We start from the raw sequence: 26890 nt of genomic DNA, 5'->3' as shown, positions 1-26890 counted from the left end.
TATGGCTACAGCTAGCTTTTCTGCCACACTGTGCCCGTCTCTTTCAGTGTTTGGATAAGAGGATAACTTAAACAAGGCCATACACATTTTATTAACGGTTTAGCAGACTTCATATTTTTTTAAGTGAGGTGAGCAAGCGAATTTAAAAAAAAAAAAATAAAGTTGAACCCATTGTACAAAATACTAAACAACCTCAGTACAACACCTAGTGTACACGCCAAGCGACCTCACAAAAACATTGTATAACTGTTTTGGAATGACAGTCACAGAGACTAGGGTTTGAGTCCCAGTCAGGGTACCCCTGCACTGGTGTCAGGTGTTGGATAGCACCGTTGAAAGCATGGCTGAATCTCAAACCGAACACTTAGCTATTAAGCCCTTCATTGAGTGGCCACTAGCTAATGTGTTAGACAGTTAACACTCGAGTCTGCAAGTGTTTTGGCCAAAATGAACATTGAGACGATGCGCACTCAACGTCCCAACTGCCACTTATCAATATTCCAAAATTCCGAAATCCATTCATGAGCATTCTCCCGCGACCTGTCTTGTAGCATATATACAGTATACAGTACCTTACAAAAGTATTCAGACCCCTTGGATTTCTTCACATTTTATTGTGTTACAACGTGGGATTCAAATTGATGTAATTGTCTTTGTCAACAATCTACTCAAAATACTCTGTAATGTCAAAGTTAAAGATGTTTTGTCATTGCATAAGTATTCAGTAAAATGTTTCTTAACGAATCGCATAATAAGTTAGATAATAGGGGTTGACATGATTTTTGAATGACTAACCCTTCTTCTGTCCCCCATACATACAACATCTGTAAGGTCCCTCAGTCACGTATTGCATTTAAAGCTCAGATTCAACTACAAAGACCAGGGAACTTTTCGGAAGCCTCAAATAAGTGATTGGTAGACGGGTAACAATAACAAATCAGACATTGAATATATCTTTAAGCATACAGTGGGGAGAACAAGTATTTGATACACTGCCGATTTTGCAGGTTTTCCTAATTACAAAGCATGTAGAGGTCTGTATTTTTTTTAATCATAGGTACACTTCAACTGTGAGAGACAGAATCTAAAACAAAAATCCAGAAAATCACATTGTATGATTTTTAAGTAATTCATTTGCATTTTATTGCATGACATAAGTATTTGATACATCAGAAAAGCAGAACTTAATATTTGGTACAGAAACCTTTGTTTGCAATTACAGAGATCATACGTTTCCTGTAGTTCTTGACCAGGTTTGCACACACTGCAGCAGGGATTTTGGCCCACTCCTCCATACAGACCTTCTCCAGATCCTTCAAGTTTCGGGGCTGTCGCTGGGCAATACGGACTTTCAGCTCCCTCCAAAGATTTTCTATTGGGTTCAGGTCTGGAGACTGGCTAGGCCACTCCAGGACCTTGAGATGCTTCTTACAGAGACACTCCTTAGTTGCCCTGGCTGTGTGTTTCGGGTCGTTGTCATGCTGGAAGACCCATCTTCAATGCTCTTACTGAGGGAAGGAGGTTGTTGGCCAAGATCTCGCGATACATGGCCCCATCCATCCTCCCCTCAATACGGTGCAGTCGTCCTGTCCCCTTTGCAGAAAAGCATCCCCAAAGAATGATGTTTCCACCTCCATGCTTCACGGTTGGGATGGTGTTCTTGGGGTTGTACTCATCCTTCTTCTTCCTCCAAACACGGCAAATGGAGTTTAGACCAAAAAAAGCTCTATTTTTGTCTCATCAGACCACACAACCTTCTCCCATTCCTCCTCTGGATCATCCAGCTGGTCATTGGCAAACTTCAGACGGGCCTGGACATGCGCTGGCTTGAGCAGGGGGACCTTGCGTGCGCTGCAGTATTTTAATCCATGACGGCGTAGTGTGTTACTAATGGTTTTCTTTGAGACTGTGGTCCCAGCTCTCTTCAGGTCATTGACCAGGTCCTGCCGTGTAGTTCTGGGCTGATCCCTCACCTTCCTCATGATCATTGATGCCCCACGAGGTGAGATCTTGCATGGAGCCCCAGACCGAGGGTGATTGACCGTCATCTTGAACTTCTTCCATTTTCTAATAATTGCGCCAGCAGTTGTTGCCTTCTCACCAAGCTGCTTGCCTATTGTCCTGTAGCCCATCCCAGCCTTGTGCAGATCTACAATTTTATCCCTGATGTCCTTACACAGCTCTCTGGTCTTGGCCATTGAGGAGAGGTTGGAGTCTGTTTGATTGAGTGTGTGAACAGGTGTCTTTTATACAGGTAACGAGTTCAAACAGGTGCAGTAATACAGGTAATGAGTGGAGAACAGGAGGGATTCTTAAAGAAAAACTAACAGGTCTTTGAGAGCCGGAATTCTTACATTTACATTTACATTTAAGTCATTTAGCAGACGCTCTTATCCAGAGCGACTTACAAATTGGTGCGTTCACCTTAAGACATCCAGTGGAACAGCCACTTTACAATAGTGCATCTAAATCTTTTAAGGGGGGGGGTGAGAAGGATTACTTTATCCTATCCTAGGTATTCCTGAAAGAGGTGGGGTTTCAGGTGTCTCCGGAAGGTGGTGATTGACTCCGCTGTCCTGGCGTCGTGAGGGAGTTTGTTCCACCATTGGGGGGCCAGAGCAGCGAACAGTTTTGACTGGGCTGCGCGGGAACTGTACTTCCTCAGTGGTAGGGAGGCGAGCAGGCCAGAGGTGGATGAACGCAGTGCCCTTGTTTGGGTGTAGGGCCTGATCAGAGCCTGGAGGTACTGAGGTGCCGTTCCCCTCACAGCTCCGTAGGCAAGCACCATGGTCTTGTAGCGGATGCGAGCTTCAACTGGAAGCCAGTGGAGAGAGCGGAGGAGCGGGGTGACGTGAGAGAAAAAAAAAAATTCTTACTGGTTGGTAGGTGATCCAATACTTATGTCATGAAATAAAATGCAAATTAATTACTTAAAAATCATACAATGTGATTTTCTGGATTTTTGTTTTAGATTCTGTCTCTCACAGTTGAAGTGTACCTATGATAAAAATTACAGACCTCTACATGCTTTGTAAGTAGGAAAACCTGCAAAATCGGCAGTGTATCAAATACTTGTTCTCCCCACTGTAGCATGGTCATATGCTGTGGATTATGTATTAAACCACCCAGACACATCAAAGATACAGTTGTCCTTCTGATCTGAGCTGCAGGACAGGAATGAAACTGCTCAGGAATGTTACCTTGAGGCCATTGTTGATTTGAAAACATTTACAGAGTTCGATGACTGTGATGAGAGGATAGATCAACAACATTGTAGTGACTCCATAATAATGACTTAAATGACAGAGTAAAAATAAGAATACAAATATTCTAAAACATGCATCGTGGATGCCCCTCAAACTCAACTCTGGACCTAGAAGCCAGTTCCAATGTTTTTTTTTCATTACATTTCCCCCTCTAATCAGGGACTGATATAAACCAGGAACACCAGGTGTGTGCAATTAGTTATCTGGTAGAACAGAAACCAGCTGGTAGAACAGAAACCGTCTCTGGACCTCTTAGGGTAAAAGTTTAATACCCCTGGTGTTTGCAACAAGACAGTAAAGTGATACTGCAAAAAAATTAAATGCAAAGCCTTATGTTTGAGGCAAATCCAACACTCTACATCACTGAGTAACTGCCTACATATTTTCAAGCATGGTGTTGGCTGCATCATGGTATAGGTATGCTTGACATTGGCAAATACTGGGGTGTTTTTTCAGGATAAAAACCAACAGGATAGAGCTAAGCAAAAGCAGAATCCTTGTGGAAAAGTTGCTTCAGTCAAATAAAATGATAATGCACAAACAAAATAAAATCGTATTTGTCACGTGCTTCATAAACAACAGGTGTCGACTAACAGTGAAATACTTACTTACTGGCCCTTCCCAACAATGCAGAGAGAAAGAAAATAGATCAATAATAGAAAAGTTAAACAATAATAATAAAAGTAATAATAAATACACGAGTAACGATAAATAATATATATATCTACGAGGTACACGCACTGAGTCAAAGTGCAGGGGTACGAGGTAAATGAGGTAGATATGTACATCAGTGAGCTCCAAAAGGTATTGAGACAGTGACACGTTTTATTTTCTGCCTCTGCACTCCAGCACTTTGGATTTGAAATTATACACTTCTAAAATGATACAATACATTATTTACCATTTCTTTTGGGAACAAAATCATGTGAAACCCAACCAAAACACACAGCAAATGAATCCAACAAGTTTGTATAGTCACAAGCTTGATGTAATCACTGCGTGCTATGAATATGAGACCAAATACCAAACTTTGACTACTTTACTACACATTTAAATTAATTCCTCCCAATACTTTTGGTCCCCTAAAATGGAGGCACTATGTACAAAAAGTGCAGTAATTTCTAAAGGGGTCACTCGATATGGATGAAAATACCCTCAAAATAAATCTAACCGTCTGCCCTTTAACCTCAGTCATTGTATCAAAGTGCTGGAGTACAGAGCGGAAACAAAACGTGTCACTGTTCAAATACTTTTGGAGCTCACTGTAACTAGGGATAAAGTGACAGATAATAAACAGTAGCAGCAGATTGTGTCGGAAAAAAAGGTAGTGCAAAAAGGGTCAATGCAGATTGTCCGGGTAACTATTTGGTTAACTATGTAACTAACTGGCTGGGGGATAGAAGCTGTTAAGGGTCCTGTTGGTTCCAGACTTGGTGCATCGGTACCACTTGCCTGCGGTAACCCTCTATGACTTGGGTGGCTGGAGTCTTTGACAATTTTTAGGGCCTTCATCTGACACCACCTAGTATAGAGTTCCTGGATGGCCCTCCTACCCTCTGTTACACCTTGCAGTTGGATGCCAAGCAGTTGCTATACCAAGCGGTGATGCAGCCAGTGATGCAGCCAGATGCTTTCAATGGTGCATCTGTATAACTTTTTGAGGATCTGAGAGCACATGCCAAATATTTTCAGCCCTCTTCATGACTGTGTTGGTGTGTGGGGACCATGATAGATCCTTAGTGATGTGGACACAGAGGAACTTGAAGCTGTCGACCAGCTCCACTAGAGCCCCATCGACGTGGATCGGGCGTGCTCGGCCCTCTGTTTCCTGTAGTCCACGATCAGCTTCTTTGTCTTGCTGACATTGAAGGAGAGGTTGTTCTCCTGACACCACACTGGCAGGTCTCTGACCTCTCATCTTTGTCGGTCATCAGGCCAAACACCGTCGTGTCGTCGGTGAACTTCATGATGCCGTTGGAGTCGTGCACAGCCACGCAGTCATGGGGGAACAGGGAGTACAGCAGGGGACTAAGTACGCACCCCTGAGGGGCCCCTGTGTTGAGGGTCAGTGTGACGGAAGTGTTGTTGCCTACCCTCACCACTTGGGGATGGCCAGTCAGGATTATTTTTTTTTTTACCTTTATTTTACTAGGCAAGTCAGTTAAGAACAAATTCTTATTTTCAATGACGGCCTAGGAACAGTGGGTTAACTGCCTGTTCAGGGGCAGAACAACAGATCTGTACCTTGTCAGCTCGGGGATTCGAACTTGCAACCTTTCGGTTACTAGTCCAACACTCTAACCACTAGGCTACCCTGCCGCCCCGTGTTGAATTCTGAACTGTAGTCAATGAACAGCATTCTCAGATAGGTGTTCCTCTTGCGCAGTTGAGAAAGGGCAGTGTGGAGTGCAATATAGATTGTGACATCTGTGGATCTTTTGGGGAGGTATACAAATTGTAATGGGTCATGGGTGTCTGGGATTATGGTGCTAACGTAAGCCATGACCAGCCTTTCAAAGCATTTCATGGCTACAGGTGTGAGTGCTATGGGGAGATAGTCATTTAGACAGGTTACCATGGCGTTCTTGGGCCCAGGGACTATGGTGGTCTGCTTGAAACATGTAGGTATTACAGACAGGGTCAGGAATAGCTTGAAAAGCCACTTGCCTGCTGGTCAGTGCATGCTCTGAGTACGCATCCTGGTAATCGGTCTGGCCCTGTGGCTTTGTGAATGTTAACCTGTTTAAAGGTCTTACGTCGGCTGCGGAGAGCACTGGTAGAAGAATTCACCTTTCATCAGGACAATATTTTTCAATACAAGGCCAAATCTACACAAGTTGCTTACCAAGAAGACAGGGAATGTTCCTGAGTGACCAAGTTACAGATCTGCTTGACAATATATGGTAAGACTTGAAAATGGCTGTCTAGCCATGATCCCCAACATCTTGACAGAGCTTGAAGAATTATGAAAATAATAATGAGCTAATATAACACAATCCAGGTGTGTAAAGTTCTTAGAGACTTAACCAAGGAGATCCACAACTGAAAATGCCTCCAAAGGAGTTTCTAACATGTATTGACTCAAGGAGCTGAATCTTATGCAACAACTATATTTTAGTTATTTAATTTCTATTAAAACATTTTTTTAAAGATATTCTTCCACTGACATTACAGAGTATTATCTGTAAATTGTTGACAAAAAATACAATTAAATCAATTTGAATCCTACTTTGTAACACAAAATGTGAAGAAATCCAAGGGGTATGAATACTTTTGCAAGGCACTATACATTATAAATGATACATGACAGGGAGAAAGTTGTAAAAACAAAATGAAAAAAAAATATCTGTAGCTGGAATCATTTGGTCACTTGTCGGTACACTTGTAAAAAAATATATAAATATGTATAAAATATATATAAATATACTTTATATAAAGTACATATGTGCAACAGCTAGTAATATCTATACACAATGAAGTTGTGAACATACAAGGCATTCTATATTATACTACAACATCAGTCTAACTGAATGTGGATATGTGTTGGTTGAATGTTTCAGACAGGTTCCAGAATGTTCTTCAGCTGGTGAACCTCTTTTTGCGTTGGGTACTGGCAGCTGGTTTAGCGATGTTTTTCACCACCCACGGCTTCGACCTCCCGCAGAAGATTTAAATGTACTGTAAGTCTCCTGGAAAGACATGAAGACTAATCATGAGGATGTGTAACCATACAATAAACTAGGTTCATTTGTAAACAAAAATGGGAACAGTAGACGGGGGGGGGGGGGGGGGGGGGGTATGTGTTTTGTTACACATACCCGGGGATGGAAATGGGATGTCAGCAAAGATGTGAAAAGTTTGAGTTGGCTTGACTTGTACACAGTCTTATCGTGTATTGTTGTGTATGAGCACCTACAGTTGTGCTGTTGAGTAGACAAGCACTGCCAACGATAGAGTGAGTAGGCTTGAAAAGTATACTAACAGCCCTTCTCCCCAATGAACTGACTGCAAGGGTGTGAAAAGTTTGAGGAGCACTATTGTAAACAACAGCTCTCCCGCTATCTCTCTCAGAATGACCTTCTTGATCCAAATCAGTCAGGTTTCAAGACTAGTCATTCAACTGAGACTGCTCTTCTCTGTATCACGGAGGCCCTCCGCACTGCTAAAGCTAACTCTCTCTCCTCTGCTCTCATCCTTCTAGACCTATCGGCTGCCTTCGATACTGTGAACCATCAGATCCTCCTCTCCACCCTCTCCGAGTTGGGCATCTCCGGCGCGGCCACGCTTGATTGCGTCCTACCTGACAGGTCGCTCCTACCAGGTGGCGTGGCGAGAATCTGTCTCCTCACCACGCGCTCTCACCACTGGCGTCCCCCAGGGCTCTGTTCTAGGCCCTCTCCTATTCTCGCTATACACCAAGTCACTTGGCTCTGTCATAACCTCACATGGTCTCTCCTATCATTGCTATGCAGACGACACACAATTAATCTTCTCCTTTCCCCTTCTGATGACCAGGTGGCGAATCGCATCTCTGCATGTCTGGCAGACATATCAGTGTGGATGACGGATCACCACCTCAAGCTGAACCTCGGCAAGACGGAGCTGCTCTTCCTCCCGGGGAAGGACTGCCCGTTCCATGATCTCGCCATCACGGTTGACAACTCCATTGTGTCCTCCTCCCAGAGCGCTAAGAACCTTGGCGTGATCCTGGACAACACCCTGTCGTTCTCAACTAACATCAAGGCGGTGGCCCGTTCTTGTAGGTTCATGCTCTACAACATCCACAGAGTACGACCCTGCCTCACACAGGAAGCAGCGCAGGTCCTAATCCAGGCACTTGTCATCTCCCGTCTGGATTACTGCAACTCGCTGTTGGCTGGGCTCCTGCCTGTGCCATTAAACCCCTACAACTCATCCAGAACGCCGCAGCCCGTCTGGTGTTCAACCTTCCCAAGTTCTCTCACGTCACCCCGCTCCTCCGCTCTCTCCACTGGCTTCCAGTTGAAGCTCGCATCCGCTACAAGACCATGGTGCTTGCCTACGGAGCTGTGAGGGGAACGGCACCTCAGTACCTCCAGGCTCTGATCAGGCCCTACACCCAAACAAGGGCACTGCGTTCATCCACCTCTGGCCTGCTCGCCTCCCTACCACTGAGGAAGTACAGTTCCCGCGCAGCCCAGTCAAAACTGTTCGCTGCTCTGGCCCCCCAATGGTGGAACAAACTCCCTCACGATGCCAGGACAGCGGAGTCAATCACCACCTTCCGGAGACACCTGAAACCCCACCTCTTTCAGGAATACCTAGGATAGGATAAAGTAATCCTTCTCACCCCCTTAAAAGATTTAGATGCACTATTGTAAAGTGGCTGTTCCACTGGATGTCTTAAGGTGAACGCACCAATTTGTAAGTCGCTCTGGATAAGAGCGTCTGCTAAATGACTTAAATGTAAATGTAAATGTAAACAGTTTAGTGTATTGGTGATTTAAATACCTTTGGCTGTCCTGGCTTGTTTCGAAGTCAGATGACATTGAGCTTGACCTTATTCCAGGCTGAAAGCTTTTATCCAATGGGTCTACAGGCTCTGTACAACTAAAGCTAGGGTCAAGGCCATCATCATCACCAGCAGCAGCAGCAGCAGCAGCAGGATTAGTCTGTAGGACACACAGTAGTCAGTGATTAGCCAACATTTGACTACTTCATCCCCATCAATACACACTCAATAGATGATGCATACTAACCTTCACACACAATGCCCACCCACAACAGTATATTTATTTGCTCATCATGGAGCCATGGAAAGATTTTATAGATTTTAGTAAGATTTTAGAAGGTGATTTACACTAATTGCTGGTGCTGAGCTTAATGTTGATGCCGCTGCAGATGTTGATGGGATCCGACTTTTAAATGGAACCCATAACGTTAGTCACATTCGCGTCTGTGGAAGTTAGTTAGCTGGCTAGCTAGTGTAAGCTAACAAAGCTAAGGTTAGCTTGCAAAGCTACAAATCACACCACCAGATAGTCAAGCCAGTGTATTTTAAATGCTAGCTAGCTAGTTTTTGGTTTAGGTAAACAAATGTAGTTAGCTAGCTAGTTAGCTAGGTAACATTAACTACGTTACCTCAGCTTGACTTATTTTCTTCTGTGCTGATGTTGGCTGACCGGAGGCCTTCCTCTTTGAAGTGATGGGGAAAGTCGATGGAATAGCATCACTTTTCAACGACATATGCAACCCCATCGGTTGAGATTTCAGTTCCGTTTTGAAATCCTCTTGCTGAAAGTGCTGGCTACAAACACAGACATTTAGATTTTTCTCACAACAATTGGATACACCTCCTCAGGGCAGTACTACAGTGCCTTGCGAAAGTATTCGGCCCCCTTGAACTTTGCGACCTTTTGCCACATTTCAGGCTTCAAACATAAAGATATAAAACTGTATTTTTTTGTGATGAATCAACAACAAGTGGGACACAATCATGAAGTGGAACGACATTTATTGGATATTTCAAACTTTTTAACAAATCAAAAACTGAAAATTGGCGTGCAAAATTATTCAGCCCCATTACTTTCAGTGCAGCAAACTCTCTCCAGAAGTTCAGTGAGGATCTCTGAATGATCCAATGTTGACCTAAATGACTAATGATGATAAATACAATCCACCTGTGTGTAATCAAGTCTCGTATAAATGCACCTGCACTGTGATAGTCTCAGAGGTCCGTTAAAGCGCAGAGAGCATCATGAAGAACAAGGAACACACCAGGCAGGTCCGAGATACTGTTGTGAAGAAGTTTAAAGCCGGATTTGGATACAAAAAGATCCCAAGCTTTAAACATCCCAGGAGCACTGTGCAAGCGATAATATTGAAAATGGAAGGAGTATCAGACCACTGCAAATCTACCAAGACCTGGCCGTCCCTCTAAACGTTCAGCTCATACAAGGAAGACTGATCAGAGATGCAGCCAAGAGGCCCATGATCACTCTGGATGAACTGCAGAGATCTACAGCTGAGGTGGGAGACTCTGTCCATAGGACAACAATCAGTCGTATATTGCACAAATCTGGCCTTTATGGAAGAGTGGCAAGAAGAAAGCCATTTCTTAAAGATATCCATAAAAAGTGTCATTTAAAGTTTGCCACAAGCCACCTGGGAGACACACCAAACATGTGGAAGAAGGTGCTCTGGTCAGATGAAACCAAAATTGAACTTTTTGGCAACAATGCAAAACGTTATGTTTGGCGTAAAAGCAACACAGCTCATCACCCTGAACACACCATCCCCACTGTCAAACATGGTGGTGGCAGCATCATGGTTTGGGCCTGCTTTTCTTCAGCAGGGACAGGAAGATGGTTAAAATTGATGGGAAGATGGATGGAGCCAAATACAGGACCATTCTGGAAGAAAACCTGATGGAGTCTGCAAAAGACCTGATAATTTTGCACGCCCAATTTTTCAGTTTTTGATTTGTTAAAAAAGTTTGAAATATCCAATAAATGTCGTTACACTTCATGATTGTGTTCCACTTGTTGTTGATTCTTCACAAAAAAATACAGTTTTATATCTTTATGTTTGAAGCCTGAAATGTGGCAAAAGGTCGCAAAGTTCAAGGGGGCCGAATACTTTCGCAAGCACTGTATGTCCTAAAACCACTATGAATTCTGGATATTGTAGTTTGCTTACAACCAGGAAAATTAGCTGGCCCGTTTCTACCAGTGATATGCAGAAACTTCATCTTAAGGTAGCTAGGTGAGACAACCACATATCACAGTCATGGTAAGTACAATTTTTCCTCAATTCATTCAAGGGCAAGAGACTGTTGTGTTTAGCCAGCATTGTGTCTGTAGTGGTCTATAGTGGGGAACTATAGTGGAGAATTATAACGGCCTTCTATGCCCTCAGAGAAGATTGATAAAGTAATTTTACCCCCTTTTTCTCGTGATATCCAATTGGTAGTTACGATCTTGTCTCATAGCTGCAACTCCCCAACGGGCTCGGGAGAGGCGAAGGTTGAGTCATGCGTTCCCCGAAAACATGGCCCAACAAGCCATGCTGCTTCTTAACACCTGCTTGCTTAACCCAGAAACGAGCAACACCAATGTGTCGGAGGAAACACCATTCAACTGAAGACTCGGGAGTAAGCTTGCAGGCGCCCGGCCCACCACAAGGCATCGCAGGAAAGGAAAGCCCCCTGGCCAAATCCTCCCCTAACCCGGATGACTCTGTGTGCTGCCCTATGGGACTCCCGGTCACGGCCGGTTGTGACACCGCCTGAGATCGAACCCCAGTCTGTAGTGATGCCTCAGCACTGCGATGCAGTGCCTTACACCACTGCGCCACTCGGGAGGCCCTTCAATGGTATTTGTAGTGGTGGTCTCTTGGGAGATAAATCTAGCTATCTAGATGAGCAATTGGCTAGGCCTTCAGAAACTAGACAGAAGCCCTCTGCCATTTAATTGTATTAGAGCAGAATTGTGGAGTGGCAATGGAATCAACCAATCATGAGACAGCTTATAGGGAGGTGGTCAGAGACCTGAGCATGCGGTGTAAGGACAACAACCTCTCCTTCAACGTGATCAAGACAAAGGAGATGATTGTGGACTACAGGAAAAGGAGAAACAAGCACACCCCCATTCTCATTGACGGGGCTGTAGTGGAGCAGGTTCTTGGTGTCAATCACCAACAAACTAACATGGTCCAAGCACACCAAGACAGTCATGAAAATGCATGACAAAACCTATTACCTCTCTGGAGACTGAAAAGATTTGGCATGGGTCCTCAGATCCTCAAAAGGATTTACAGCTGCACCATCGAGAGCATCCTGACGGGTTGCATCACTGCCTGGTATGGCAACTGCTCAGCCTCCGACCACAAGGCACTGCAGAGGGTAGTACGTACGGCACAGTACGTCACCGGGACCAAGTTTCCTGATATCCAGGACCACTATACCAGGCGGTGTCAGAGGAAGGCCCTAAAATTTCAAAGACTCCAGCCACCCTAGTCATAGACTGTTCTCTCTGCTACCACAGGGCAAGTGGTACCAGAGCGCCAAGTCCAGGTCCAAGAGGCTTCTAAACAGCTACTCCCCCCAAGCCATAAGACTCCTGAACATCTAATCAAATGGCTGCCCAGACTATTTGCATTGCCCCCCCCCCCTATTACGCTGCTGCTAGTCTGTGTTATTGTCTATGCATAGTCACTTTAATAACTCTAATACCTACATGTACATATTACCTCAATTACCTCGACACCTGTGCCCCCGCACATTGACTCTGTACCGTTACCCCCTGTATATAGCCCCTCTATTGTTATTTTACTGCTGCTCTTTAATGATGTTATTCTTATCTCTTACTTTTTTTAGGTATTTTCTTAAAACTGCATTGTTGGTTAAGGGCTTGTAAGTAAGCATTTCACTGTAAGGTCTACACACCTGTTGTATTCGGCGCAAGTGACATTTTTTGTTGTTGATTTGATCACATTTTGACTTGCAATGGGTGGGACCATTTTTCCCATTTACATTTTTTCAATTGAATTTCTTCTCGAAGGCCTAGAGGCACATCACTACTAAGAGCACGAGCTCCTATAGTGTACCATAGTATGAGTCATAATACCCATAAAACCTAGCGGTCAAACATGGAAACGGTTCTTATAGTTTTTTCCACCATTTATTTTTTCATATGGGATTTGGTGATTAATGGTATCAGGTGTGTTAGCTGGGGCTGGGGCAAAACTGTGACTCTAATCAGGCCCCCGAGGACTGGAATTGCCCACCCCTGAGCTAGCTCATGGTTAGCTAGTTAGCAACATTAGCCTGAATAGATGGCTACATTGGCTGTCTATTTGTCTAGCAATTTAAAATGCATGTGAAATTCATAAAAACTAGTTTAACTTTCTTTAGGTTTTATAAACCAGCAGTCTACATTTCTAGTTGACTAGCTAGCTATCTTAGATGGTGAAACTAAGACTTCTTGATAATGTTTATGTCTGTGGGTGAGGGGTGGGTAGCCCTTTTCAATTACTACTTGACATGTAGCTTAGCTGTATTAATTTGTTGTGGATTTTTGAGAGGTTTCAGAGATGGATTGATTAGCATCCTCTGTTGTGCTTACTTTACTGTGGGAAGACATTGATCTGTTTGCTGTTTCCCTCTGGACAGTAGATCATTGGTATATCTTGTCGGCAAAGGTATGTAATCTTATTTAGTCCTACATGCTATGGTGGGTTTTAAATTAATTGGTATTCCCACGTTTGTGGGGTAGAATTTTGAGGTAGAATTACTGTCATGTTATTGATGCCAAATTGCAAACCTTATTTGCACTTTCTTTATTCCAGAACCAATTGATTATTTAAGTCAGGTGTCAGAGCTGAGCTCAGACCAGGTTTGCAAAATTCTGAGAACCTTCAAAGAAATTCCCTGGTTTTCCTGAAATCCAGGGAATCCCTCCGGACAGTAACCAGGGCATATCACTGAATTACACCAATCCACTGTCATGTAAACAATCTGTCCGATCCCTTCGCTCTGTATGTAAATATTCTGTCCCGCCTGTTCCTTTGATTTGTGAACTATAAGGCAACTTCTCTGGGGAATCATATATACCATTCCATTCCAGAATGCTCCATATACTTATTCATAAAAACCTGACTTCATCCTGATGGTTTTTATGTTTGCGCAACTTATTCACTCACGAGGGCTTTGAATAGATATAATGTAGTCATTTAACTTGGTGTACTTTTCTTGTTACTGTGGTTCCTTTGTGTGCTAGCCGTGATCAAATAGATATTGGAACTTAATTTGCTGATTTCCACTCAGTCCGTGTGGAATTTGTTGGCTTGTGTTTCAGGAAGGGGACTGAGGGTGTAAAATAAGAAAAATCTATTGTGAGTAAGATGTCTTGCACAGCTGTGTTATACTGTGTAATCACAGCCTGTGTTACAGGGTTCAGTAATCGTGTTCTTCGGTCCTGACGAACAACATTGACAAGTGTTCTTGGTCTATTTCTAGCATAAGCACATCAAAAAATATCATACAAGCTATGGCTTGATACATACATTTTAACTAAAGGGCTGTCTAAATTTGCACAATCCAGATTATGAAAAGTGCAATTTATCCGTTCTATAACACCAACATTATTCAAACGCCTTGCAGTGTCACGATTTCCTGAGAAGCTGTAGAAGCTCTTTCCTCATTTAAGTTATGATTCAATATTATGATTCTGACATTATGGATAACGTCTTGGGTAGTAGAGATTAATGTTCTTTCTATTTCTTTACTTATGTTCTGAAGATTGAAAACGTCTTCAAAAAAGGAAAACCTATGTGTTGTCTAACTGGTTATTCATTTTCAATGGACAAGTAAGGCAGTCCAATTTCATATTGTACTGTATGTGTAGAGCCATTGTTATATCATTGTTTAATCCGCTTGTGTAACACGGATCAATGGAGAAAACCACCCTTAAGAAAAAAAGGGTCAAGAAGGAAGACAGTGACAATGAAAGTGGATCTAGTCTCATCAGCCAGTCTGACGCGAAGAGTGAAGATAACAGTCCTACTGAAACTGAGAGTAAAATTGAGTCAGATAGTGATGTTGAGGCTGTAGGTGGTACTCCTCCAAGACTGCCAACACATGCTGACGAAGAGTCAGATTGTGAGCTTGAGGCAGTAGGTGGTACTCGTCCAAGACTGCCTTCACACAGTGACATAGATTCAGAGACTGAAACCAATGCTGGTTGTGCAATTCAGGAGACAACTGACTCTGACAATGATGATGTTGAAAAATATTCTATCTTCAGATAGGACCTGGCATCCTGGATAAGTGATTTCCAAGTGAAACACAATGCTTTTTATGCACTTCTGAAGATGCTGCAGTCTGATGGTCACCCAGATTTGCCTTCCACTGCCAATGTTTGTGTTGAAGTCAAGTTTGATGTGGAGTTTGTCAGATTTAATGTGAGGTATCACCACCCACAGTGTTTCCTCTGTCCCTTGCAATGGCATCATCGAAACCAAGCTCCCTGGAATTCTTCCATGACACTTTGCTGGAGCTGAAAGAGTTGGTGCAGACTGGCTTGAAGTGGGGAGACAAAACGCTACAGGTGAAAGTTTGTTCTGTAACATGTGATGCACCTGCAAAAGCAAAGGTAAAATGCATAAGATGTATTCTGGATGATATGGCTGTGACAGGTGCACACAAAAAGGCAGGTATGATGGGAGGATGACGTACCTGCAGGTAAAAAACCTGTGTCTCAGAACTGACAAATCCTTTAGGGAATTGGTACAGCCAGAACATCACCATGAAGGGAAAACCTCTCCTTTGTTGCATCCTCCCCATTGATATGGTGAAGTCATTCACAACTGACTATATGCACCTTTGTTGCCTCGGAGTAACCCGGAAGCTCTTGATGATGTGGACTAGGGGAAAGACTGGGGCCAGGTTGTCGTTGGTGCAAGTCAAGGTCAGTCAACGACTAAACCGGCTAAATGATTCAATTCCAGACTGCTTTGCTCACAAACCAGAGGGATTGGATGATCTTGACCATTGGAAGGCTACAGAATTCAGACAGTTTCTACTCTACACTGGGAAAGTAGTCCTGAGAAGAATCTTGCCTAAAGAACAGTACACACACTTCATGGCCTTCAGTATTGCCATGTGCATGTTGGTTTCTCCTCAACTTTCTTCAATCCACAGTGCCTTTGCTCATGCTTTTACTGAACTTCTTTGTGGAGCAGGGAAGGGTTTTGTATGGAGACACATTTCTTGTTTATAATGTTCACTCCCTCATACACCTCACTGCTGATGCTGAAGAACATAGTTGCCTTGACAACTGTAGTGCTTTCAAGTTTGAGAACTACTTGCAACAACTAAAGACGATGGTCCGTTCAGGGAGGCAGTCACTTTAGAGCTTCTCCCCGCCAACAGGTCATCAAAATGAGATGGCCAAACAATGCCTACGTACTTAATGATAGGTCATGCTGTGAGGTAGTGAGCCAAGAAGATGCCTCTGATACTAACCTCTGCAGGGTGTTTCAGCATCTGGAATCTTACATGCTGAGTCTCGACTCAAGACTCTATTGGACTTTCTGCACCACTACGAGGAGCGCACAAATGCATCTCATTGCAAAGAGCAGTCTTGTTAAGCAAGCTATTATATTTGAGGAGAACCATGGCACTCGTGTTGTGCTTACCATTTTGCCCAGCCTGTAGCAAGCCCCATTTAGCTACAGCCAAGTTCACAAGCTGTATTAGTTTTGCAAATGATCTTGTCTGGTAAATCAAGAGACAGTGCGGAACTTGAGTTTTGTTTTTCTGCACAGGGCACACAGCGTTATTATGTTGTACATTTTGTAAAAGAGAACACTGTTGAAGTTGTACCAGAGCAGTGGGTGGAGGAGAGAGATGGGGTGAATTGATCAGTTAAATGGTTTACCATTTTCAGCCAAAGAGATGGATAAATAGTTCACTTTAAACATTGCCTCATATCTTGCAGGTCCTGTGTTGCTTACCGGCCAAGGAATAACAGTGCAGCAATGATTAAGAGAGGGGATGGACATGCATGTCAATAATGTTAGCTCTCTGTGTACTTTTAATGGCCAGCAGTGCTGTCCTGTTCTGAGCAAACTGCAATTTTTCCAAGTCCTTCTTTGTGGCACCTGACCACGCGACTGAACAGTAGTCCAGGTGCAACAACATTAGGGCCTGTAGGACCTGCCTTGTTGATAGTGTTGTAAAGAATGCAGAGCAGCGCTTTATTATGGACATACTTCTCCCCATCTTAGCTACTGTTGTATCAATATGTTTTGACCATAACAGTTTACAATATAGGGTAACTCCAAGCAGTTTACTCACCTCAACTTGCTCAATTTCCACATTCATTACGAGATGTAGTTCAGGGTTTAGTGAATGATTTGTCCCAAATACAATGCTTTTAGTTTTGAAAATATTTAGGACTAACCTATTCCTTGCTACCCATTCTGAAACTAACTGCAGATCTTTGTTAAATACATATACACACTGGCCTTACTCAAAGCCAGTGGCATGTCGTTAGTAAAGATTGAAAAAAGCAAGGGGCCTAAACAGCTACACTGGGGAATTCCTGCTTCTACCTGGATTATGTTTGAGAGACATCCATTAAAGAACACCCTCTGTGTTCTGTTAGACAAGTAATTCTTTATCCACATTATAGCAGGGGGTGTAAAGCCATAACACAAAGTTTTTACTGCGATAATGTCAAAATATGCATTGAAGTCCACACCGAACCCAAACCAGCTGCGCGCGTAAATTTATTTTTTCCCTCCACACCAAACGCGATCACGACACAGAGGTTAAAATATCAAAACAATATCAAAAACAAACTCTGAACCAATTACATTAATTTGGGGACAGGTCGAAAAACATTAAACATTTATGGCACTTGCTAGCTAATATGCCCTATTTAGCTAGCTTGCTGTTGCTAGCTAATTTGTTCTGGGATATAAACATTGAGTTGAAATTAACAAGGTCCTCTACTCCGACAATTAATCCAAACATAAAACGGTCAACCGAATCGTTTCTAGTCATCTCTCCTCCTTCCAGGCGTTTTCTTCTTTGAACTTATATGGTGATTGGCATCTAAACTTTCATAGTATTACCACGATGACCGACAACACAGTTCGTCTTTCAATCACCATTTGGGTATAACCAATGACGAGATGGTACGTGGGTACCTGCTTCTATAAACCAATGAGGAGATGGGAGAGGCAGGACTTGTAGTGCGATCTGCGTCAGAAATAGAACTGAATTCTATTCTGAATTCTAGCCGAGTTGGCTTTTCCCCAAAATATTAATTTAATGTGCTCCAAAGCTTTTTACTATTTTTTAAAATATAATTGATCTTTGTTTCATAGTGTAGTTTCTCTTTCTTTAGCTTAGTCACATGATTTATAATTTTGCAGTACGTTTGCCAATCAGTAGGGCTGCCAGACTTATTTGCCATACCTTTTGCCTCGTCCCTCTCAACCATACAATTTTTCAATTTATCATCAATCCAAGGGGATCGAACAGGTTTTACTGTCATTTTCGTAATGGGTGTGTTGCTTATTAGTAATTGGAATAAGCAATTTCATAAATGTGTCAAGTGCACAGTCTGGTTGCTCCTCATTACACACCACAGACCAACAAATATGCTTTACATCATCAACATATGAATCACTGCAAAACTCATTGTATGACCTCTTATACACTATATTAGGCCCAGCATTTGGAACTTTGGTTTTCCTAGATATGGCTATAATATTGTGATCACTACATCCTATGGTTTTGGATACTGCTTTAAAGCAAATTTCTGAAGTAATAGTAAAGATTTGATCTATACATGTTGATGATTTAATTCATGAGCTGTTTGTAAATAACCTGGTAGGTTGACTGACAACCTGATCCAGGTTGCAGGCACTGGTTACAGTTTGACATTTTTTCTTGAGTGGGCAGTTTGTTGAGAGCCAGTCAATATTTAAATCACCCAGATAATATACTTCTCTGTTGATATCACGTACATGATCAACTATTTAACTAATAACATTATCAAGGTACCTCCGGATCCGATCTTGAACGGGAATCCCCCAAAGAAGAAGGCGCTGGAACCTCTGGATCCATGGTGGGAAAGCTATTTCTGGTCTGTGTCAGGTCCGGGCTCAACATCTCCAAGGAGACCCCTGTTGCCAAAGGATGCTTTCTTTGACTTCCATGGCGAGTGATGTATCTCCATGGCTGTTTGGTTGGGTCGAGAACGGCTCTGTTCTCCAGGAAAGGGGGAGACCCCTTTGGGGATGGAACCATGTTGAGCACCGGCTAGTCGGCTGTGGAGAGCCGACACGGCGGCGAATTTCCACCAGATCAGAGCGGCATCCGGCTACTGGGGTGGAAGAAAAAGTAGACGGGCGTGGATTCCCCAGTAGCTTGTTTAGGTTTGCTACTTGCTTGCTAAGAGTAGCCACTTCGCTCCTGTAGTCCTCCACAAGCAAGCAGTTGCTACATTGAAAGTCAGCGCGGTCCACACTGTCCCGGAACAAAACAAAGTAGACACAGCACCTGGAGCGCTGGAAACGTTCAATAGCGGCCTCCATTTGAGATTGCTGAGCCAGCTAGGCTAGCTGGGCTTCCGTGTCTCTCCCCCCCTGCGGAGTCTGGAGCGATCCCGGGGCAGACATCAGCGCTTACAGCAACTAAGCCCAACAGAGCCGCAGGTCGTAACATGATTTTGTGACATACCACAACCATATCATATGATATTGTCGTAACAAGATTTTGTGACGTAAATATGTCACAAAAATATCATATGATATTATTGTGGTATGTCACAAAATCATGGTACGACCACACATATTCCTTTTTTTTCATATTCCTTTTATATATCAATATTTTTCCAAGTCTTGCTAAGTGGATGGGTCTCTACAGTAGGTGTAAATGGTACAGCCAAATGGTTACTAGCATAGTAGCAATATCAGAAATAGATAGTGTCAATGTAAATAAAATATACAGTACGTACAAGTGTCCACCACATAAATATATGGTGCATGCATCTGTTTATGTACTGTACATGTGCACCTCACTCAGGTTCCAACTCAGGTTGCATGGCCTTAACTTATGTATGGGATACTATGTGATAAGTGCGTGTGTAACAGTATATAAAGTATGCTAATGTACTGGCGTGAAGGCATTTGGGCAGTGGTGTAAAGTACTTCAGTAAAAATAAAATATTATATACCATTTTGTAGCTCTGAGTCTGTATTTTTATCTAATGTAAAAAGACTATTTAAAAAAAAAGTTATTAAATTGTTGCCAGCAGGACAGTCACCAACACTCTGGATAACATAAAAACAGCCTAACCAGCTCTGCTAGAGCAAGTAAAATGGTCAGAGTTAGCTGTTATCTCATGCGTGTCTGGAAGTAGCTAACAAGCTAGCCCAAGTTAGCTTGGGTGCTTGACTACCGTTGTTAGGTCAGAACGCTTGGATCAACCTACTTTTTGACCAGAGCGTACAGTGTAAGCTCGGAGAGCGAAACACTCTGAATTCATGAATGGCCAATCTGACAAAGCTCTGAGTTCATGGATGCCCAGAGCACACTCTGGCACTCCAGATTAAACCAGCCTTAAGTCTTGAACTCTTTGGTTGTTTAGTACATAGCCTGACATGTGAATCCTTAAAAAGATGGTTGGGTCTAAAGCTTAAAATGGTGTTAATGATGCTGAGTGGGTGTAGACAAAGAGTTCTCCATTAGGTACCAAAACATTCAAGGGCCATTTTCTCAAAAGTCATGTTACAAATGTCAACTTTCAAAGCACAATTACTTTCCCATAATTCCTCAACTGTAGTGTATGATATACCATTTTCTAGCTCTGAGTCTCTGCTTTCATACAATTTCAAATTTTGCTATATAAGAACAAATCGAGCCGGTCGGTCACATATAGAACCATTATTGCATGGAACTCTGTTCCATCTCATATTGCTCAAATGAACAGTAAACCTGGTTTTTAAAAATCAGATAAAGCCACACCTCACGGTACAATGCTTCTCCCCTATTTGACCTAGATGGTTTGTATGTATGTATTGATATGTAGGCTGTGTGTGCGCCTTTACATAGTTTTTTATGTAGTTCTGTCCTTGAGCTGTTCTTGTCTACAATTAACTAATAATATGCGTAATAATGTAGGCAGTTCATATGAAGGATTGTTACCTATAACCAGGACTGGCATTACAAAAATTACATTTTAAGGCAAGAAATTATTATTTTGGGAAGCAGTTATTGTGATTAATCTTATACTGTCCCTACCATTACCCCATAGCAACAGATGTTGGATACATGTGCAAACTCTCCCAACCCTTCCCCCACAAACTCAGATGTTCAACAGTTGTTCCATCCCTGAGCCCAACTCAAGAGAAGACTATATACAATTGAGCAAGAATGGGGACATTTGATTAACCAATGTCAAGTCCTAGCTGATGGAGCTCAGATACAACCCTTTCCCCTGAAACACACAGGCTGGTCCCCCATTGTGACCATTTCCCCAAGCATCTCAGAGCAGTCAGACCTTTTGATTGTTTTGTCCTGTCAAGGCCACAATAATTTGCCCCTTCTCTGATTGTTCGAGTGTGATTCCCTCCCCATGGGTTACTGCAGCTAGTGTTGCCAGCACTGACATTACCTGGGTGGGGATACTGCACCGGAATTCCCGCCAGCTAGGTACAAGATCATCAAGGTTCTTATTAACAGCTGTGAGAAATTCCTTGTATATTATGCTCACCCCCCCGGGGGCTTTGGCTTTGTTGGACCAACCCTGCCAGGCAGGCTCAGACTAGAGAGGCCGGTGCTACTTTAGTGGGTCTATGACCATGTTAATCTGTCTGTCTTGGCTGTGTATAGGCTACTTGCGGTAGGCCAATAAAACATAAGGACTTCTCCTTAGTGTGAGGGTCTCAGGTGGGTGTCTTGGGTGTAGGGTTGGGGCCATTCCATCATGATAGGACAATATATAAATAAACTACATTTGTAATTTATCTTAAAATGTATATCCCATATCTGCACAACATTGAAAACTCTCTGTCACAACTCCTGCTCCCCCCAACACACATTTATCTCTACCATGTTGATTCCTACCTAATTTCTGTCTTTTTTGTGTACTTTTGTGTTCCAGCTCCTTATGCTTGAAGATGTATCATTTCAATAATGATCTTTTCTCCCAATGCTATCTTGGGCCAGGTATTTGCGACAATGATCTAAAAGGGATGCAGAAGCGCACCAGCACCCCATTTTATGTTTATTCCATGGCCAATCATCCCTCTAGCTACCCCTTATTCCACCTTTTATGCCCCAAGGTCCCTCCACTTCTGACACATTGGAACTCACCGTCTTATCTTTATAAACCCACCCTACCTTCACCCATTTTTTCAATGCTTCTTCCGTCACTAGTTCTTCTCCTGATTTGATCACATCTAGACTCAGAAACACATTTAAAAGTGTTGTGGTGTGCTGTTTTTGATACCTTTTTTTTCACCTGTGTAATGCTGTCCTGCTTATTCTGGGGTTTAGACTGAATGCATTCTGAACCCCAGAGCCATGCTTAGCTGCGTTTAGGCATGGCTTCCTTTTTTAGTGTTTCTCTCATTCTGCCGGAGTTTACCTAGTATTTTATATTAAACCTACATTACGCATCCAGTTGTTTCTCCATTTGTAACTCAGCCATCAAAAATCACAATATGCTGTATTACATATTATTATTTTAATTTAGTTACATACTGTATCCCCCCAACCCAAGGATAGACAAACATACCAACCAAACATTAACAGAAAAAAAAGTTTTAAAAATCCTCACATTTCCAATCATAAAATATATAAAAAGTATAATATGCAGTCGCAGATAATGCAGATTACGGTTCGACTATAGCCAATATTCACATAAAAAGAGAGAATATACAGATTTCAACGGTTCTCCAATATCCCCGGTTTGCAAAAACTCACAAAACAGTTCCCAAATATCATGAAACTCTGGGGCTTTCTTTTTCACTATATAAGTACAATTTTGAAGAGCCAGGCTTGACGTTAATTATTTTAACCAATGACCAAGTGAGGGGGAACTGACATACTTACAGTGTAGAGCAATTGAACCTCTAGCTTGTAATAGACAGAGATGAACCATTTTATTTTCTCTCCTATGTAAAGAGATATTCTCTGGGTAAAGATTTAGGATGCAAAGTTTAGGGATTAGTGGTATTTGGGTATTGGGGTAATCTCAGAGATACACCGCAGTACTCAGCACATTCCCACAGGCAATGATACAAGGTGCCTAAATGTGTGTTACATTTAACACACAGGTCTGGGATATTCGGGTCAAATTTATGGAGCTTAAGAGGGGTGATAAATGTTTTCATTATCTAATTGTATTGCAACAATCTCAGGCGTGTGTCTGTCTGTATCTGAGCTCTAGAGCATATCATACCCCAGTCCTCTGCTGAAAAAGTAACAAAGTTGTCTTTACGAGTAGCTACCATTTTCCCATATAATGACGTAATTTTACCTCTCCCACAGCACATATTAACAGAGAGCATTTCTAAAGTGGTCAAAGGAGGTTGTAGGGTAGATTGTTTTAGACTGGAAAATAAAGCTTCTCAATTGTAAGTATTTGAAAAAAAGCTTTTGTGGTAAGTTAAATCTTCCCTTTAGTTATTTAAATGGCATGAGCCCTTTTTCATTGTGAAAGTCCATTACTTTAACAATACCTTTTCTTGCCTATTCTTTAAACAACAAGTCATTTTTACCAGGTGTGAAATTGTCATTGTCTCAAATTGGTGTAAAACTGGATAATACAGGGAATTCATCCAGATATTGCTGTACTTCGTGCCATATAAGGTATTTTTAAAAGAAAGAGTCCTGGACTGGCCGGACATCCTTGTCTCGTGCCCCAAAAACGTTTAAAAGGTTATGAAATCAAGTTGTTAATGGCAACTTATATAATATCTTAATCCATTTACAGAAAAAGCCTCCCATCTGGTACTTGCTGACGTTTGGTCAGTGTTCAATGTAAAATAAACATCTATTTGCACTCCAACACCATCAAGAGGATCATTTTAGTAGTTTTGTATCCCTATAGAATAATGACACAGGGGAATGGTCACTCAGAACAATACTATCATATCCACTTCCTGCTACAGTGGGAAGCAATGAGCGAGAAACTAAGATGTAGTGAAATACAAGAATATGATTTAAATGTCGACAAGTAACATGAATACTCACTCGGGTTCTGAGTCCGCCAAGGTTCACATAGATTTAAGTCCTTAATGAAATGCTGTAATTTCTTTCTACCCTGCAATCTAGATTAGGACTTTACCAGGACGGGATGCTATCAATAGAATTAAATTCACAAAGAACTTGGGATTATCATCATCAAATCACATTTTTCACATGCAATAGGTGTAGACCTTACTGTGAAATGCTTACTTACAAGCCCTTAAACAATGCAGTTCAAGAAATAGAGTTAAGAAAATATTTGCTAAATAAAAAGTAACACAATAAAATAATATTAACGAGGCTATATACAGGGGGTACTGGTACCAAGTCAATGTGCGGGAGTACAGGTTAGTCGGTCATTTGTACATACATGTAGGTTGGGGTAAAGTGACTATGCATAGATAATAAACAGCAAGTAGCAGCAGTGTAAAAACAGAAGGGGTGGGGTTGGAGTGCCAATGTAAATACTCCGGGTGGCCATTTGATTCATTGTTCAGCAGTCTTATGGCTTAGGGGTAGAAGCTGTTAAGGAGCCTTTTGGACCTAGACTTGGTGCTCCGATACCGCTTGCCATGCGGTAGCAGAGAGAACAGTCTATGACTTGTGTGACAAGAGTCTAACAATTTTTGGGGCCTTCCTCTGGATGGCAGGAAGCTTGGCCCCAGTGATGTACTGGGCTGTACGCACTACCCTCTGTAGCGCCTTACGGTTGGATGCCAAGCAGTTGCCATACCAGGCGGTGATGCAACCCATCTTTATGCTCTCAATGGTGCAGCTGTAAAACGTTTTGAGGATCGGGGGACCCATGCCAAATATTTTCAGTCTCCTGAGGGGGAAAAGGAATTGCCGTGCCCTCTTCACGACTTTTCTTAGTGTGTTTGGACCATGATAGTTTGTTGGTGATGTGGACACCAAGGAACTTGAAACTCTCGACCCGCTCCACTAAATCCCTGTCGATGTGAATGGGGTCATGATCGGTCCTGGTAATCCGTATGGCGCCGCGGCTTTGTGAATGTTGACCTGTTTAAAGGTCTTGCTCACATTGGCTATGGAGTGCGTGATCATACCGTCGTCCGGAACAGCTGGTGCTCTAATGCATGCTTCAGTGTTGCTTGGCTCGAAACGAGTATAAAAGGCATTTAGCCCGTCTGGTAGGCTCGTGTCACTGGGCAGCTCAAGGCTGGGTTTCCCTTTGTAGTCCGTAATAGTTTGCAAGCCTTGCCACTTCCGATGAGCATCAGAGCCGGTGTAGTAGGATTCAATCTTAATCCAGTTTTGACACTTTGCCTGTTTGATCGTTCGTCTGAGGGCATAGCAGGATTTCTTATAAGCATCCGGATTAGTGTCCCGCTCCTTGAAAGCGGCAGCTCTAGCCTTTAGCTTGGTGCAGATGTTGCCTGTAATTCATGGCTTCTGGTTGGGTCACTGTGGGGACAACATCGTTGATGCACTTATTGATGAAGCCGGTGACTGAGCTGGTATACTCCTCAATGCCATTTGATGAGTCCCGAAACATATTCCAATCTGTGCTAGCAAAACAGTCTTGTAGCGTAGCATCTGTGTCATCTGACCACTTCCATATTGAGTGAGTCACTGGTACTTCCTGCTTTAGTTTTTGCTTGTAAGCAGGAATCAGGAGGAAATAATTATGTTCAGATTTGCCAAATGGAGGGCGAGGGAGAGCTTTGACTGTGTGTGGAGTAAATGTGGTCTAGATTTTTTTTGTCTCTGGTTGCACGTGACATGCTGGTAGAAATGAGGTAAAACGGATTTAAGTTTGCCTGCATTAAAGTCCCAAGCCACTAGGACCACCGCATCTGGATGAGCATTTTCTTGTTTGCTTGTGGCCTTACACAGCTCGTTGAGCACGGTCTTAGTGCCAGCATCGGTTTGTGGTGGTAAATAGATGGCTACGAAAAATATAGATGAAAACTCACTTGGTAGATAGTGTGGCCTACAGTTTATCATGAGGTACTCTACATCAGCCGAGCAATAACTCGACACTTCCTTAATATTAGACATCGCGCACCAGCTGTTATTGACAAATAGGCACACAACATCATCCCTCGTCTCACTGGATGTAGCAGTCCTGTCCTGCCGATGCACAGAAAACCCAGCCAACTGTATATTATCTGTTTCGTCGTTCAGCCACGACTCTGTGAAACATAAGATAGTCTCAAACGGAGCTCATCCAGTTTATTATCCAGTGATTTCACATTGGCCCAATAGAACATACGGTAGAGGCGGGTTACCCGCTCACCGCTGAATTCTCACTAGGCACCCCGATCTCCGCCCCCTGTACCTCTGTCTTTTCTTCACGCGAACAACGAGGATTTGGGCCTGGTCTCAGAGAAACAGTATATCCTTTGCATCGGACTCATTAAAGAAAAATCTTTGTCCAGTTTGAGGTAAGTAATTGCAGTTCTGATATCCAGAAGCTCTTTTCGGTCATGAGAGATGGTAGCAGCAACATTATGTACAAAATAAGTTACAAACAATGCAAAATAAACACAAAATAGCACAGTTGGTTTGGAGCACATAAAACGTCAGCCATCCCCTCTGGTGCCATTATACTGACATCCATTAGGACCATAAACATTAACCAAATTAATACGCTCATTCAAAAGAGTTCCCTGTATCAAAACGTATCTATCAGCTGTATCAGTTAGAATATTATCCACTTGAAACGGAACAGATTTCTGAATGAAACACCACGAGAATGAGTGTAGAAACAGGATGCTATAACTTTCCCTCCTATCTCCTGCGTACTTTTAAGTAGTTAATCCTTCAAGTGAGTTTCTTGTAGGAACACTAGATGAATGAGGTTGTTTGAGCTTATTAATAACCTGTTTAAGCTTGGATAGCTAACAAACTC

At 42.6% G+C, this 26890-nt stretch overlaps 1 protein-coding gene across 1 annotated transcript in view; it reads right to left on the bottom strand.

Annotated features, from left to right (window-relative positions):
• plxdc1 (plexin domain containing 1) overlaps positions 1–26890 on the bottom strand; it is a 90834-nt gene that overhangs the window by 7692 nt on the left and 56252 nt on the right.

Source organism: Oncorhynchus nerka, linkage group LG23 (assembly GCF_034236695.1).
Source record: "Oncorhynchus nerka isolate Pitt River linkage group LG23, Oner_Uvic_2.0, whole genome shotgun sequence".
In the NCBI taxonomy this organism is placed as follows: domain Eukaryota; kingdom Metazoa; phylum Chordata; class Actinopteri; order Salmoniformes; family Salmonidae; genus Oncorhynchus; species Oncorhynchus nerka.
This window is presented reverse-complemented; position numbering and strand designations above follow the sequence as displayed.